A 14,912-nucleotide genomic window follows, 5' to 3' on the forward strand; every position below is an offset into this window, starting at 1 on the left:
AGGAGAACTGTAGTAATGTCTCCAAGACACTTCAGGAAACCTACCTGCAAAGCTACAGTACCTGAAAAACTCTGCTCAAGTGCACCTAGAGAAAACACTGCTTTAAACGCAAAGGATGCTCACACCAAATGTTGATTTAATTAAGTTAATTGATAAAGAAAATCTATTGATGACATTATTTTTGAAAGCATCCTCATTTTGCAGCATTTTCACTCAGTTTATATATATACATATATATATATATATATATATATATATATATATATATATATATATATATATATATATATATATATATATATATATATATATATAAAATTATTGCATATGTTGCAATTATTGGATATACTTTTTTGTTTTTATCTTTCCTGTTCAAGTATTATTTTAAGTTTTTGTAATACCTGCCACCAAATAAGGTTGTATATATGGTGCATTGAAAAAGAAAGACAAATGAATGTTGATATTTCTACAAATATCTAGTTTCCAATGGTTTACTGATTTAAACAATGATAAATCTCCTTCCTCAATAGACAAACCTAAGAAAATATATGATAAAGTGATAAAACACGATGGTCTTTCTAATGTTCATTTTTATTAGTATTAATTTAAAGAGAAGTTATAATGATAACAGTGTTGACACATTAAATATATATAACTTTGGTGTTTCTATAAAAATATGTCCACTAAAACTTATTTATAGAACTATATAAAGACTAAATTAAAAAAATAATAGCTTTCATTTAGATTTTTGTTTCAAATAAAGAGTGTCATTGACATTGCTAATACAGCGAGGAGAAAGAAAGACTTACGAGTGGGAACAGCCATATTAAATCACATAAAAAAAAAGAAATTCTATATTTTTGTAGATGTGTTATGAAAAAAATGCTTATAAAAACTGGCATCATATTTTACTGGCATCAGATATTCAATAAAAGTCTATTTTTACACATTCATATGTTAGGGAGGGACACCAAAAGAACCCCTTTTAGTGGAAAGCCCCATGTAAAGTTTTTAGAAGGGACCAAAAAACCTTGCTTGCTCAAGAATAAATCTTTGCAAGACCTGCAAATCCACATAAAAATAAAAAAAAAACCGAAACCACAAAATACTGTCAATGTCTGTGTGAAAGATCAGCAAGTTTCAAAACTCTGACGTTCCTCTTTTTAATGAGTCACTTCAGATTGTTGTGTGTGCAGCTGTATGAGCGGACGACAGCCTCAGGGATGAAGGTGAACTGCCACCTCATCGTTCAACCAGCCTTTGTTATTGTTCACCGAGTTCGAGCGAGTTCAGTGGCTGCTAATTGATAGTGTTAACCTGTCAGATTTGGAAAAAGAGCGATAACCCCGGGGAGCCATCAAGATGACTTCCCAATACAATGAACCCAATTGAAGCATCGCCTACGGTTTTTAATCAAGACTGAGACCATCTTTCATCCCGCATAGCGACTTGCACGATGGGGAGACACAGTTTCCTTGGGGATACCGACTGTGTCCCTCTTCCGTTCCTTTAGAAGTTTAGGAGACAGAGAAATAAAGAGAGAGATACGTGAGAATGCCATTCTGCTTAGAGATAAGCGAGCACTGCTGTTTGTTCACAGCATTCTTGACATCATTAAAGTTGAATCAGCTGCTCTGATGCTGCTGCTCTATAATTCACAGCTCTCTCATTGAGATGGAGATCACAAGGCTTTGATGAATTTGAAAGAAAGCACGGGGCACAGTCACACTTCATTCCCCTCAACTCCCTCGGGCAGCAGACGCTGAGGTGTGCAGTTACGAAGGGGCTATGCATGTCGACATTGGCTGTCAGTATAAGCATGTATGGGTCGTTAGATCTAGCAGAAGGGGAGCTGGAGTAAGAAGGGACATGTGCCCTTGGGCAGACATTCTCTCCATATGCCTCCTCTGCAAGAACTTCTCATGCTCGGAATCGGTTTGCATGGCTTTCTAATGAAATATCTTCAGTGAACTTAAAATGTCAAGTTGACATGGCAATCTGTCAGCTTGCCAAGACTTAAAATCTGCCATCAATGCGACATCAATCTATTTAAATTACCTACCTGCAAAAAAGATTTCTTAAGGATCAATTTAAAAGGAAATGTATTCACATTCGTTCCCTTTATTTACAGGATTTCAAACTGCTATAAAAAGTGTTTCATTACACATCATGCAGAGCAAAGTGTTCGCAGACTTAAACCACTGACAGCATCACCAGTATATTCATCACATCAAGGCAAAAAACTGAAATACTTTGAAATGACGCCCACACAGACTTCAAGACTTGTTACAGGAAACACAAGACGCATGATGTTTACCTGATCATTTTGAGCAGAGAATCAAACTCGTTCTGAAATCACAAGACAAGAAGTTACTATAGTGACAACAAGCTCAAAAACATAGTATATAAAACTAGCAAACAGCCAAACAATACACAATATTAATTCTTCAAATCCTAGTGCATTCTGGGAAGAGAGAAATAGGGACTGGATATTGTTCAGTGTAGACATATTGTAACTCATTCATTCAACTCATCTGCTATGCATTTTTTTTGACTTCTGAGTATAACACGACAGAAAAACATCACTTAGATGCTGTATTCCTGTTCCTGAAAGTAAACACACAAAACAACTATAAAAATTAGGGAAATCCTTGACTATTTGTGCATTATTTGCTTCATCTAAAAAATATTTTTTTAAGAAATGCTGTCTCTTTTTTGTCTGCCTGTCTGTTGATAGTGACAAACACGTGCTCCTTGTATTGACAGGCTGATCATCTGTGTCACAGTGTCTGGGTTGTGTTCCCTGGGTTTCCACTAGGTGTCCTCCTTTCTCACGGTGTCTGTCTCCTTATCACTTCCTGTTCCCTTATTTGGTCACCTTCCTGCTGTTTAGTAATTGATTGTTCCCCACCTGTCTCCTGTTCCCTCATTATCCTTCTGTGTATTTATACCCGGTCTGTCTGAGTCTGTGTTACGGAGTCCTTGTTTAATGTCCTATAGTTATTCATGTCCGTCGCTTCTTGCCTTGCTTTGCCTTGTCTTCGTGTCTTGTTTATGTTTGATATTCTGGTTTTGACCCTGCCTGGACTGTTTACCCCTTTGGATTACCCTTTAATAAATGACTTGCCTGCAATTGGTTCTATCTCCGTGCCTCATTGGATCCCTGCCGTGACAATCTGGGCCTGCTGGGTTGTAAAGCACATCTGTTTCAGTTTCACCAGTGGTTAGCGAAGCGTTCTGAATCCACTGAGTACATAGATAGTTAGCGCACATCTCAGACCTCCACTACATTCACCCTCTTAAGACCGTGGAGAGCATTCGAATTGGACACGCTGATAAGAGCGCCGCTGTGAATAAATCCATGGATCAGTGAATCCCTCCCTGAAAAGGACATCAATAGTTTTGCATACAAAATCAATCATATTTAATTTTCACCACCATCATCAAAAAAATGTAAAACATAAAGAGCAAAAGATCTAAGATTCAAGTACGGCTAGATAACAGAGATCTCCAAGCGAGTGCGACTGGGGTTTGTTTCTTGTTCTATCTCTGCACCATTTGAAGTATGACATCTTTGAATCCTCCCACTATGGCTTAGCCTCGGCTGACTCATTCACGATTTTAATTCCATACATCAGATCCGCCACTGAGCCACGTCAGGATGAGCTAAGTGAGTGACACAACATCAGGTTAAACCTCTGACCCCTAGCACAGTCCCTGGGGAAAGAAACGGTGACACACTCATCACAGTCAACCATGAAACACTCAAGCATTCCCAAGCACGACATTTACTCGGATCGGAGTTGAATTGCCGTGTTACGCAGAAATTAAAAGTCAATTGATTTCTCATGGAAAAAGGCCCATTGCAGCTCGGTCTGCCTGTTGTTTTTGCACCTTCCTCTCATGCGGGCTTTGATTTATGGTATCGCTCATTGAAAGTGGGAGATTGAAGTCACAGAGCGCTTCCCATCACGGCCCCACCACTGACCTTGACCTCAGACACCGCCGGGCTCTCATCTGTCACAGCGCTCGCATCTGTCAGTATCCAGACCTCTGATAACGGATCCTGTGCTTATAGACAGGGATCTTTTTTTATCCCGATTTATTGATTCGCTGAATAATTTATCATCGTTAATTTTCCCTGACAAATTGTTTCCTCCCTTGCTTACATTTCCTGAGACGACGAGGCCTGGGTTCATTCTGTTTTTGTTTGCATTCGCTCTGACATTGTGGGTTATGAGGCGGCAATGTTTTCAGCTCCTGGAAGAAATGCTTTTTGTATTACAGTTTTTTTCAATAGCTTTGGTTCATTTTTGAATTGTATTGGCTGTTTTTTGGACAGCAGAACTCTATTGCATGTCAACTCTATTGCATGCAATAGTCATCCAAAATGAAAGTGTTTTTTTACCATAGCAGTCAATCCTGTACATGTTTAGTATAAATTAAACTGACTGCTTCCTGTACTATACAAGAATGCCAGTTTTGTCTGTGTTTTTAGATACAGATTTTAACAGTAGGCAAAATTTACTTGTAAAAGTGAGTTGATTGGAAAAATTATAATTCCTGTTTCATAACTATGGCACATAATTTGACAGTATAGCATGTTATTTATATTTACATTTACATTTAATCATTTAGCAGACGCTTTTATCCAAAGCGACTTACAAATGAGAACAATAGAAGCAGTCAGGTCAACAAGAGAACAACAACAGTATACAAGTGCCATGACAAGTCTCAGTTAGTCTAGTATAGAACGCATAGGTAGGTTTTTTATTTTATTTTATTTTTTTTATAAAATTAAAAGACAAGAAAAGGAAAAGTGCTAGTGTTAGTTGGTTAAGTGCAGGCGAAAAAGATGAGTCTTTAGCTGTTTCTTGAAAATGAGTAAAGACTCAGCTGTACGAATTGAGATTGGGAGGTCATTCCACCAGCTGGGGACAGTCCAGGAAAAGGTCCGTGAGAGTGATTTTGAACTTCTTTGGGATGGTACCACAAGGCGTCGATCACTTGCAGAGCGCAAACTTCTGGAGGGCACATAAGATTTAACTAATGAGTTTAGGTAAATTGGTGCCGTGCCAGTGGTCGTCTTGTAGGCTAGCATCAGTACCTTGAATTTGATGCGAGCAGCTACTGGTAGCCAGTGTAACCTGATGAGGAGACGAGTAACGTGAGCTTTTTTTGGCTCATTGAAGACAACCCTCGCTGCTGCATTCTGGATCAATTGCAGAGGCTTGACAGTACATGCAGGAAGGCCCGCCAGGAGAGCATTACAATAGTCCAGTCTGGAGAGAACAAGAGCTTGGACAAGAAGTTGGGTTGCTTGCTCTGACAGGAAGGGTCTAATCTTCCTAATGTTGTATAAGGCAAACCTGCAGGACCGGGTAGTTGTAGCAATGTGGTCGGTGAAGCTTAACTGATGATCCATCACAACTCCTAGGTTTCTAGCTGTCCTTGAAGGAGTAATGGTTGATGAGCCCAGCTGTAAAGAGAAGTTGTGATGAAGCAATGGGTTAGCTGGAATCACCAGGAGTTCTGTCTTCGTAAGGTTAAGCTGAAGGTGATGGTCATTCATCCAGCTAGAGATGTCACTCAGACAGGCTGAAATGCGAGCAGCTACCGTCGGGTCATCTGGTTGGAATGAGAGGTAGAGTTGGGTGTCATCAGCGTAGCATTGATAAGAAAAGCCATGCTTCTGAATGACAGATCCTAATGATGTCATGTAGATGGAGAAGAGAAGTGGTCCAAGTACTGAGCCTTGAGGAACCCCAGTAGCAAGATGGTGTGACTTTGAAACATCACCCCTCCAAGACACACTGAAGGATCTGTCAGAGAGGTAGGACTTAACCCACAGGAGTGCTGTTCCAGAGATGCCCATCTTTCTGAGGGTGGACAGGAGAATCCGGTGATTAACAGTGTCAAAAGCAGCAGAAAGGTCCAGTAAGATGAGTACAGAGGATTTTGTAGCTGCTCTTGCTAGTCTCAGGGCTTCAGTAACCGAGAGCAGAGCAGTCTCAGTTGAGTGGCCACTTTTGAAGCCAGATTGGTTGCTGTCCAGGAGGTTGTTCTGTACAAGGAACATAGAAAACTGGTTGAACACAGCTCGCTCAAGTGTCTTTGCAATGAATGGAAGAAGGGATACCGGTCTGTAGTTTTCAAGAAGCGCTGGATTTAGAGATGGTTTCTTGAGCAGTGGGCTTACCCGAGCCTGCTTGAATGCTGAGGGAAATGTTCCAGACTGAAGAGAGGAGTTGATAACGTGAGTAAGCGAAGGTATGACTGAAGAAGAGATCGCTTGAAGGAGGTGAGTGGGGATCGGATCAAGTGGACAAGTAGTAGGATGATTGGACAGGAGAAGTTTGGAGACGTCCATCTCTGAGAGTGGGGAGAAGGAGGAGAAAGAGTGTGCGTCTGTCATTGTGAAGTTGTCCCTAGTCTGCGGTGTGGAGAATTGGTCACTGATGGATCTTGTCTTATTTGTGAAGAAAACTGCAAAGTCATCTGCTGTAAGAGTCGATGGAGGAGGTGGTGGCGGCGGATTAAGAAGGGAAGAGAAAGTCTTGAAGAGTGTCCGAGCATCACAGCAGCTGTTAATTTTGTTGTGGTAGTAGGATGTTTTAACCTTGAAGACATTTGCAGAGAAGGAAGAGAGGAGAGACTGATACACACTGAGGTCTGTAGAGTTTCTTGATTTCTGCCATTTCCTCTCTGCAGCCCTGAGTTTAGAGCGATGTTCACGGAGAACCTCAGACAGCCAGGGGGCAGATGGGGCAGTGCGTGCTGGTCTAGACAACAGTGGGCAAAAGTTGTCCAAGCAAGATGTCAAAGTGGAGCAAAGAGTGTCCGTAGCGCTGTTCGTGTCCAGAGCAGAGAACTGAGAGAGTGCAGGAAGCGAGGATGAAACCACAGAAGATAGGTGAGATGGAGAGAGTGAGCGTAGGTTCCGTCGAAAGGTGACCTGCGTTGGAGTGTGAGGCACTTCAGGAGTAAGTGCTAGGTTAGCAGTAATGAGGAAGTGGTCTGAGGTGTGCAGTGGAGCAACTGAAGAGTTGTCCACAGAGCAACAGCGCGTGTAGATGAGGTCCAGTTGGTTGCCTGATTTGTGAGTCGCTGTAGTAGACACTAGCTTGAGATCAAATAAGGGTGAGCAGAGTTTTGAAGTCAGCAGCCTGGGGTTTATCTAGGTGGATGTTGAAGTCACCAAGCAGTACCAGAGGAGTACCATCTTCAGGAAAGTTTGATAGCAGCACATCCAACTCCTCCAAGAAGTTTCCCAATTGACCTGGGGGACGATAAATGACCACAAAGTGGATTTTAACAGGGTGGGTTACAGTAATGGCATGTGATTCAAATGTTATGAAATATACATGTACGTCTGACAGATTTTTATAAATGAATGGATTATTTTGCATGAAATTACTCACACGATGAAAGAAAGAATCAACAAAGTTTTGATCAGTAAACCATGTGCATTTAGTTTTTGTGCAAATTGCAGACAATTGTACTCTTTTGTAGATATGTAAAAACAGGCATTTTTGTAAACAATCGCCAGGACATATTTCGCTATACTTGGGTCAGTTTTTCAAAACTCTTCACACAGTTCTCATTTTTCAGCTTGGCACAGTACTAACCCTCAGATCCAAAGTGCAATAAAACTAACAAAACTATTTATACTGTACATGTCTCAAATCAAATCAATTATCATCCAACAAGCACACACAAAAAAAAAATCTTATATAAAAACACTTCTTTATTTTTACACCTTCATATACCTTCTCCTAGTTTGTACCGTACTATTCTGAACAGTGGTTGATGACCACCTTATGATAAATTGCTTGTTGTATTCCTCCTTCGAATGTTGCTTTGAATAAAAGTGTCTACTAAATAAATAAACATAATTGTAAACGTAAGTTAAAACGTTAACACCTGGGTAGGTGTTCAGCTGCATCTAACTTTTTTGATAGTATTGCATTGTATAGTATTGTATTTTGTTAGGTTTTGAACTTTGAAGGATAACAGGTTTGAAGAAGAAGAAAAAAACATATAAATGTGAAAACTGACTTATAGGCACATAAAGTCTTGGTTAATCTTAAAAATGTAGTCAGTGAATGTATTTTGTGCCAAAGCAATGGTAAATTTTCCACATTTTAGCCCATATAGACTGTTTTTGTGTTCACTGTGAAGAGCTTTGAAAAAGGTGTCCTAAGTATTGAAAAATGGTTTTAAAAAAAGTTGTTTATCCTTAAAATATATATATATATATAAAAACTGTAAATGAGTAAGACACTGAAATCTGTTGTGCTCAAGAAACTAACTGTTCAGAGAACTAAATGAAATAAACTTCTCATTTGAGCATTGAGCCAAAGCGACTGAGAAAAACTGGAAGCTGCATACTGAGTTTGCGGCAGTGAAGGTCAGGTCTGTTAGATGTGTCACTCAGTCTCTTTCCATTGTGAGTCACCTGTGTCTCCTCACGCTTCTTTGACCTTCCACAGCTGCCACTGCTCCTTGGGGCAACACCTCTCACGCTCCACAGGGGGCTCCAGTCGTGACGAGGCCATCCATTTCCCACGATGCACCTGCAGCCCTCCTGCACACCTTGCCCGGAACCTTGTTAGAACAATAAAAATAGTAGCATGGAACAGAATAGATGGCGAATAGGATAGGGACAAAAAACTAGTGCGACAGCCAAGATACTCTCATAGGACTGCTGCAGTTCAGCAAAGCAGGTTAGACCAATTAAACAAGCGTCAGCCGCTTTCGCTGATTAGCATTCACACCTCACACTGTGCGGGAGAGAGAGAGAGAGGGAACGAGATGATTTCATATGGAACATGTTTCATATGGAGCGGATTCTTAGTCTCCAACATAAGCTAATTTATTGAGCCAGTTAAGCAAAGCAACTAGGGATAGATAGCAGGTCGAAGAGCGAGTATTATGTGACTATGTTATGGCTTGCTGCACAAAGTTTAATCACGGTTGGACGTCCATGCACACATTCATCTGAGGGATTACACCTCTGACAGGAAGACGATGCTTCACATACTGATAAGAGTTTGCTTTTGTTTCCTTCCCCGTCGTCATCACAGCTCTGCTGCTCTTCACTCCACTCGGCCGTCTAATTCTCCCCAGGCAGAGGTCATTACATTTCCTATCTAAGCGAGAGTATTTGGGCTACACAGATCGATGGTCTTGGTAAATGCCAGTTGAGACTGTGTGTTGGGTCCATTTCGAGACTAGTCAATCGCGGCATCCGTGGGATTTAGGCAGCCAGATTTACAAGACATGCTCGACAGAGGTGATTGTGGAAAGAGATCAATGTCTCCAATGGCTCGCTTTTGTCACTCTGGGAGCATCTGCAGTTCACAAGAGGAGGGGAAAAGGATAGTTGTTGTTGTGGGTCACCCTCGGTGTCTTCTGTGGAGGAGCGAGTCTTGCACAACCTGGCAGAAAGATGGCCGTGGATCTGCTCTAAAATCAAAAGAAATAATAAAGAATAATAAAGACAATGGTAAGATGTTTTGTATTTACTTTATTTTCAGAAAATCTAAGTACATTTGAACTCAATTCTCATTATTGTGAAGGAAATAATACATTTTTAAAAATGTTATTTTAAGGTTCAATACTCACCATTAACAATCCATTGTTAATGTTGACTACAACTTTTGCATCTATAGCCTCCTATTTTGCTGCTTATTAATAGATAGTAAGGTAATTGTTAAGTTCAGGTATTGGGTAGGATTAAGGACATAGAATAAATTCTAATAAACAGCCAATATGTTTATAATAGGCATTCTAATAAACAATTAGTTAATAGCGAGAATTGGTCCCTAAAGTATAATCTTATAATAATCTTATAAGTATAATGTGGAATTTTAGTAATTGAAATTACGTAAATAATAATAATAAAAAAAGAGAAATATATTAAAAATAAATGTCTAAAAAAAAATCCATTATCATGATAAGAATCACCAGTGAGAAATATGTGAATAAATAAATAAATAAATAAATAAATAAATAAATAAATAAATAAATAAATAAATAAAATGGGCAAACCTTGGTGAAATTTGTGGAGAGATAATTGGATTTGGCGGATTTTGTCACAATGCAAATAAGGCACATTGTTAAAATGTATTTATACATAAGTATTTATACTTCAGATGGTACTTGTTTTTAATGCATGTTAATAAAAAAATGTAGTACGTATTAACTTGGTATAATATTTGACAGTAATGTGAACTGAATATTTTTTTAAATGAGTGTCTCATGTAAAGCTATGAAATCCAGTATTAAATCCAGTTACGTTTGCTTTTTGTACTGAAAACTCGATTAGCTACCAAGTAGGTTAACAACCAAAAATTATTCAACTGAGATTATTTAGTGCCAAGTAGACGACTCAGAGCTGAATCACAGATCTCTGACAGTTCAAAGTACGAGAAGACAAAGAATGCTTTTATTCCACTTTAAATCTAACACATCAGAGGAGAGTTTGGGGAATTGCCTGTTCCATTATGTGGTTAGTCTGAATAATGTAAAAGTGGATGTCTCTCTCTCTCAGTCTCTCTCTTTCTTTCAGCTGAAAAGAGAAACAGCGGAGGAAGCCCCAGGCAGTTTGAGAGCTGGATTGGAGGAAGCAAGTGTTGCAGCCTATAAGATTCATAGAGTCATACTGTAGGTATGTGCATGATTTTCAACTTCTCTGTGTCTGACCCCCGTGAGGCTCTCTTGACCTCCTCTTCAACTGTATATATGAGTTCTGTTCCAAAAACTAGTGAGATGCCTACAGAGTTAGCATAGAAAGGCATTCTCATGACTATTTTAAAACAAAGGCAACTTAATTATGACACCTTCAGGCCCCTTAGACACATCAATAAACATAAACATATCAATGCACTGCAATGAGCTTTCAGCTCAGTAAAAATATTCCAAAAAGGTGAACAAAAGAAATATTTATTATAAACAAACTTGGATTCCGTTCAAACATTTTTATTGTCCAAATTAGACAACCCAGGCTCATCGCCTAGCTTTTTTGCCGGTTTAGCGACACTTTCAAATTGAAATGTCTGGTACAAGAAGTGGCTCTAAAAATTACGTTCGAAAATGAAACATCTGGTGAGTGCCGCTAATAGATTAATCATGCTTGAAAATAATGTAACACCTACACTAAACCATACAATAAACATAACTGAGTGTGAGCAAAAGCACATGTGAGATAAAATTGTATTTCTACCTAACTCTTGAAAGATTTTAGCATGGTAATAGAAATATGACTGTTAATCTATTTGGTTTTGGCAGAATAGATCTGCTACAAGTGCAAGAAAGTACAGGAACTTACTATTGCCAAAACATACGCGCCATCTAGTTTCATGACAGAACTTGGCATTTGTATTTTATGCATTATATAGTAAACTTGTGCTTCACTAAACTTGTACTGAGCGCTCTGCTTTTCAAGTGTAACACTGCAGCAGGTGAGCAACTGGGCAATTTATTTTGTTAGAAAAGACATACATATGGAGTTGGTTATGTGATGCAAACATTAAAATGTATTGGTTTACACATCATGCACTATGAGAACATTCCGAGAACATTCAGAAATAACATTGATTTTCTAACTTTTCTAACTTATTGTGAATGTTAGCAAAATGTTATTAGAACATACTGTATTTCTGTTGGCTGGTTAGCTTTTGATTGTAGTTTTGGAACAACAATAAAAATACCAGCCTCTGCAATGATGTAAACTTATATTAATCATCTTTCTTTAGATATAGAAATATTCAAGCACTTAGCTGGGTTAAGCGGCTCCTCCGCATCTGCTTGGGTGATTCAGACGGCCCTGTGGGATCCACGCAGTCTTATCTATTGCAGTGCATTTTTCATTGACACGGTTTGTGCTTATTTGCAAAGGCCACATATTTCCTGCCCCATGAAGAACTGTTTAATATGCATATTATGCAGTGTGTCCAAAGCTATGTCACAGTAAGAGAGGTGAATAAGGCTCCTCCAAGAGCAATCTTAGAGCAGAGAAAACCCAGCGAGAGGTCGCTCACGGCAAGGCTCATTTCAGCCCGGGGGAAGCTGCTCTGTCCAATCCACTTCAGCACCGAGATACTGTTCAACGACAGCCAGCTCCTAGAATCCCAACAGCTTCAACAGGCCCAACAGCACGCATTAGAAAACAATGAGACAAGGCATGCCCTCCGGCCTAATAGAGGAGAGAGAGCACACACTGTCAGATCATAGAAAGTAATGCAAGTTTGATTACTCCAGCGGAAAATGCGTTATCAAAAAAGGCTGAAAGTCAATTTATAATTTCTGATCGCATAGATACAATTTATGAGTTGTGTCAGTGTGTGCTGTGCCATATATTATGGCTTATCAGATAGCAAAATTGGTGTAAAATAAGGAAAAGCGTTCATAAGTGTGCTGTGGTGCAGACTGTCATGCAGGCCTAATCAATTATGTAGGTAGAACATCCACCAACGGTCAGCATTTTAAATTGGGTGGAAATGCTTTCAACTCATCATCGAACCACAAGCTCTCTGAATTTTGTGTTTCACAGGCACAAATCAGGCTCTGGTCACAAGTTTAAATGTCATTTATAGGATTAAAGAATTTCTAGCGAAAGGAACTATCGATGTTCTTTTATTTCACAAATCAGCTGTACCTAAATATGGTTTCTGTTTATGAAGCATTATTTCTATGCTCCATAAAACCTTTCCTCTACACATCCCTGGAGGCGCTGGTGTAATATTTGAGCCCTTTTACCTTGTTCCTAGGGGTGTAACAACTGTTATAATTGTGAGCCCCCACTTTTAGGAGATAATCATTATATTTTAAAAAGTTTTGCAGTAGCCTGCGTTCACCTGACTTCACCTCTCCTTTAAAAAAAAGCAGTTAGGGCCGGCTTTAAAAAAAAAAAATTAATGCAAAGGACCCTCATATATGATGAGCCTCTTGCTTATGATGAACCCCTCATATATGATGACCGCTGTCTAAATAAAGGGGCAGCTATATGTAAAGAACAAAAAACAAGGTCTGTGAATAGAGTGAAATAATCACGATAATTTCAGAGTAGAAAGCAGAAAGAAAAATCTATTATTCTATTTTCTCCCTCTCTCAAATTTTCCTTGCAATCTGAAAAGACCTCAGTTGGGATGAAGGTCAAATAACATAATTCATATGAATGATCTAAGAAAGGTCTGGAGCAGTTTTTGTGTTAAACTTCTGACTATGGAAAGTTGAGTTTTTAAGCAAAACAAATGCTCAACTAAGCAAGCTTTTTAGATCACCCATAAGTCCCTAATTATTCCCATTATAAGAAGTCAATGTTGTTGGAACAGTGTCCCATGACTATAGGTAAATGCTTGCATGTGATATCCAATGACACAGATTTACACCTCTGCTTATCGTATTTTGTGACAGGTGTGTCAGGTGTTCGTGCCCTCAGCACAGCTTATGAACTCATTTGACTGTCACTACAACCATTAGAGTACAAGCTATGTGGCAGAGATCCTGTGAGCTTAACTAAGATAAAATTCATTCCAGCCCTGATATATATTTAGGTCTACCAAGGTCCCCGTGTCCTTAGTCTAATGCCACTAGATATCCCCCAGCCCAGCTGTCTGAGCAGATTAATATTGTTATCTGTACAGATTTCCTCCAGCTAGTCCATGACTACACACCGTGTTCAGCAGAAGAGTTGAAAGCAGCTAGGCAGCTCCTGCCACAGACGCTCCTACAATCTAAGCCACTGTTCATGGCTGAGGTATCAAGTCATTGTCCTAGTAAGACCTGATGCTGTTTTTTTAGTGAGAATGCATCTCGGCTGGTTATTTTCAGTTTAGAAGATGTGTCGAGTTAAAGACAAAAACAGCTTTCCATTATAGACAGCAGTGCCTGGGTCCTCAGAGACACAAAGGAAGACAAAAGGTAAAGTAGCAAGGGGAAAGACACAAATAGACTAAATAAACAATACAAACATCACAAGCCCGCTAACTTTGTGCTTACTTTGGTTATTAGTCGTTTGGCAGATGATTTCTTATATAATTTCTGAGCAATGTTTAGGTAATTTACTAACAGGATCAGTTCCCTGAAGCAACTGGAGGTCAAGGGCCCAATGGTAATTGGGTAATCCAGTAATTACACAGTTCAGTGGATTGAACTTTGACCTATGACATCCCAACACTTCCAACATCATCTGCACATTCATATATTCATTCTAACCCTGGACCACAAAACCAGTCATAAGGGTCAGTTTCTTGAAATTGAGATTCATACATCATCTGTATAAGCTGAATAAATAAGCTTTCATTTGATATATGGTTTGTTATGATTGGACAATATTTGGCCGATATACAATTATTTGAAAATCTGGACTCTGAGGATGCAAAAAAATCTAAATATTGAGAAAATCACCTTTAAAGTTGTTCAAATGAAGTTCTTAGCAATGAATATTACTAAACAAAAATAAGGTTTTGAAACATTTACGGCAGTAAATTTACAAAATATCTTCATGAACATGATCTTTACTTAATATCCTAATGATTTTTGTCATAAAAGAAAAAAACTATAACTTTGACCTACTGTATATGTTTTTTTTTTTTTTTGGCTATTCTTAAAAATATACCCAGGTGTGTGTGTGTGTGTGTGTGTGTGTGTGTGTATATATATATATATATATATATATATATATTTATATTCAATTTTCATCTGTTCACAACTGGACAAATCCCAGACAGTACCCTGATGCCTTGTTTTATTTATGACATACTGAAACAAAGTTCAAATAATTTGCAATGGTAGCTTTGTCGCATCCGATGTGACAGCAAAAACATGGCGAGTGTGAAGAAAAGAAAAGTGGACACGGAAAGTAGACCATTCAAAGATGAGTGGACTTAATTATTTTGAGTAAGTGA

Source organism: Carassius carassius, chromosome 1, assembly GCF_963082965.1.
Source record: "Carassius carassius chromosome 1, fCarCar2.1, whole genome shotgun sequence".
In the NCBI taxonomy this organism is placed as follows: Eukaryota; Metazoa; Chordata; class Actinopteri; order Cypriniformes; family Cyprinidae; genus Carassius; species Carassius carassius.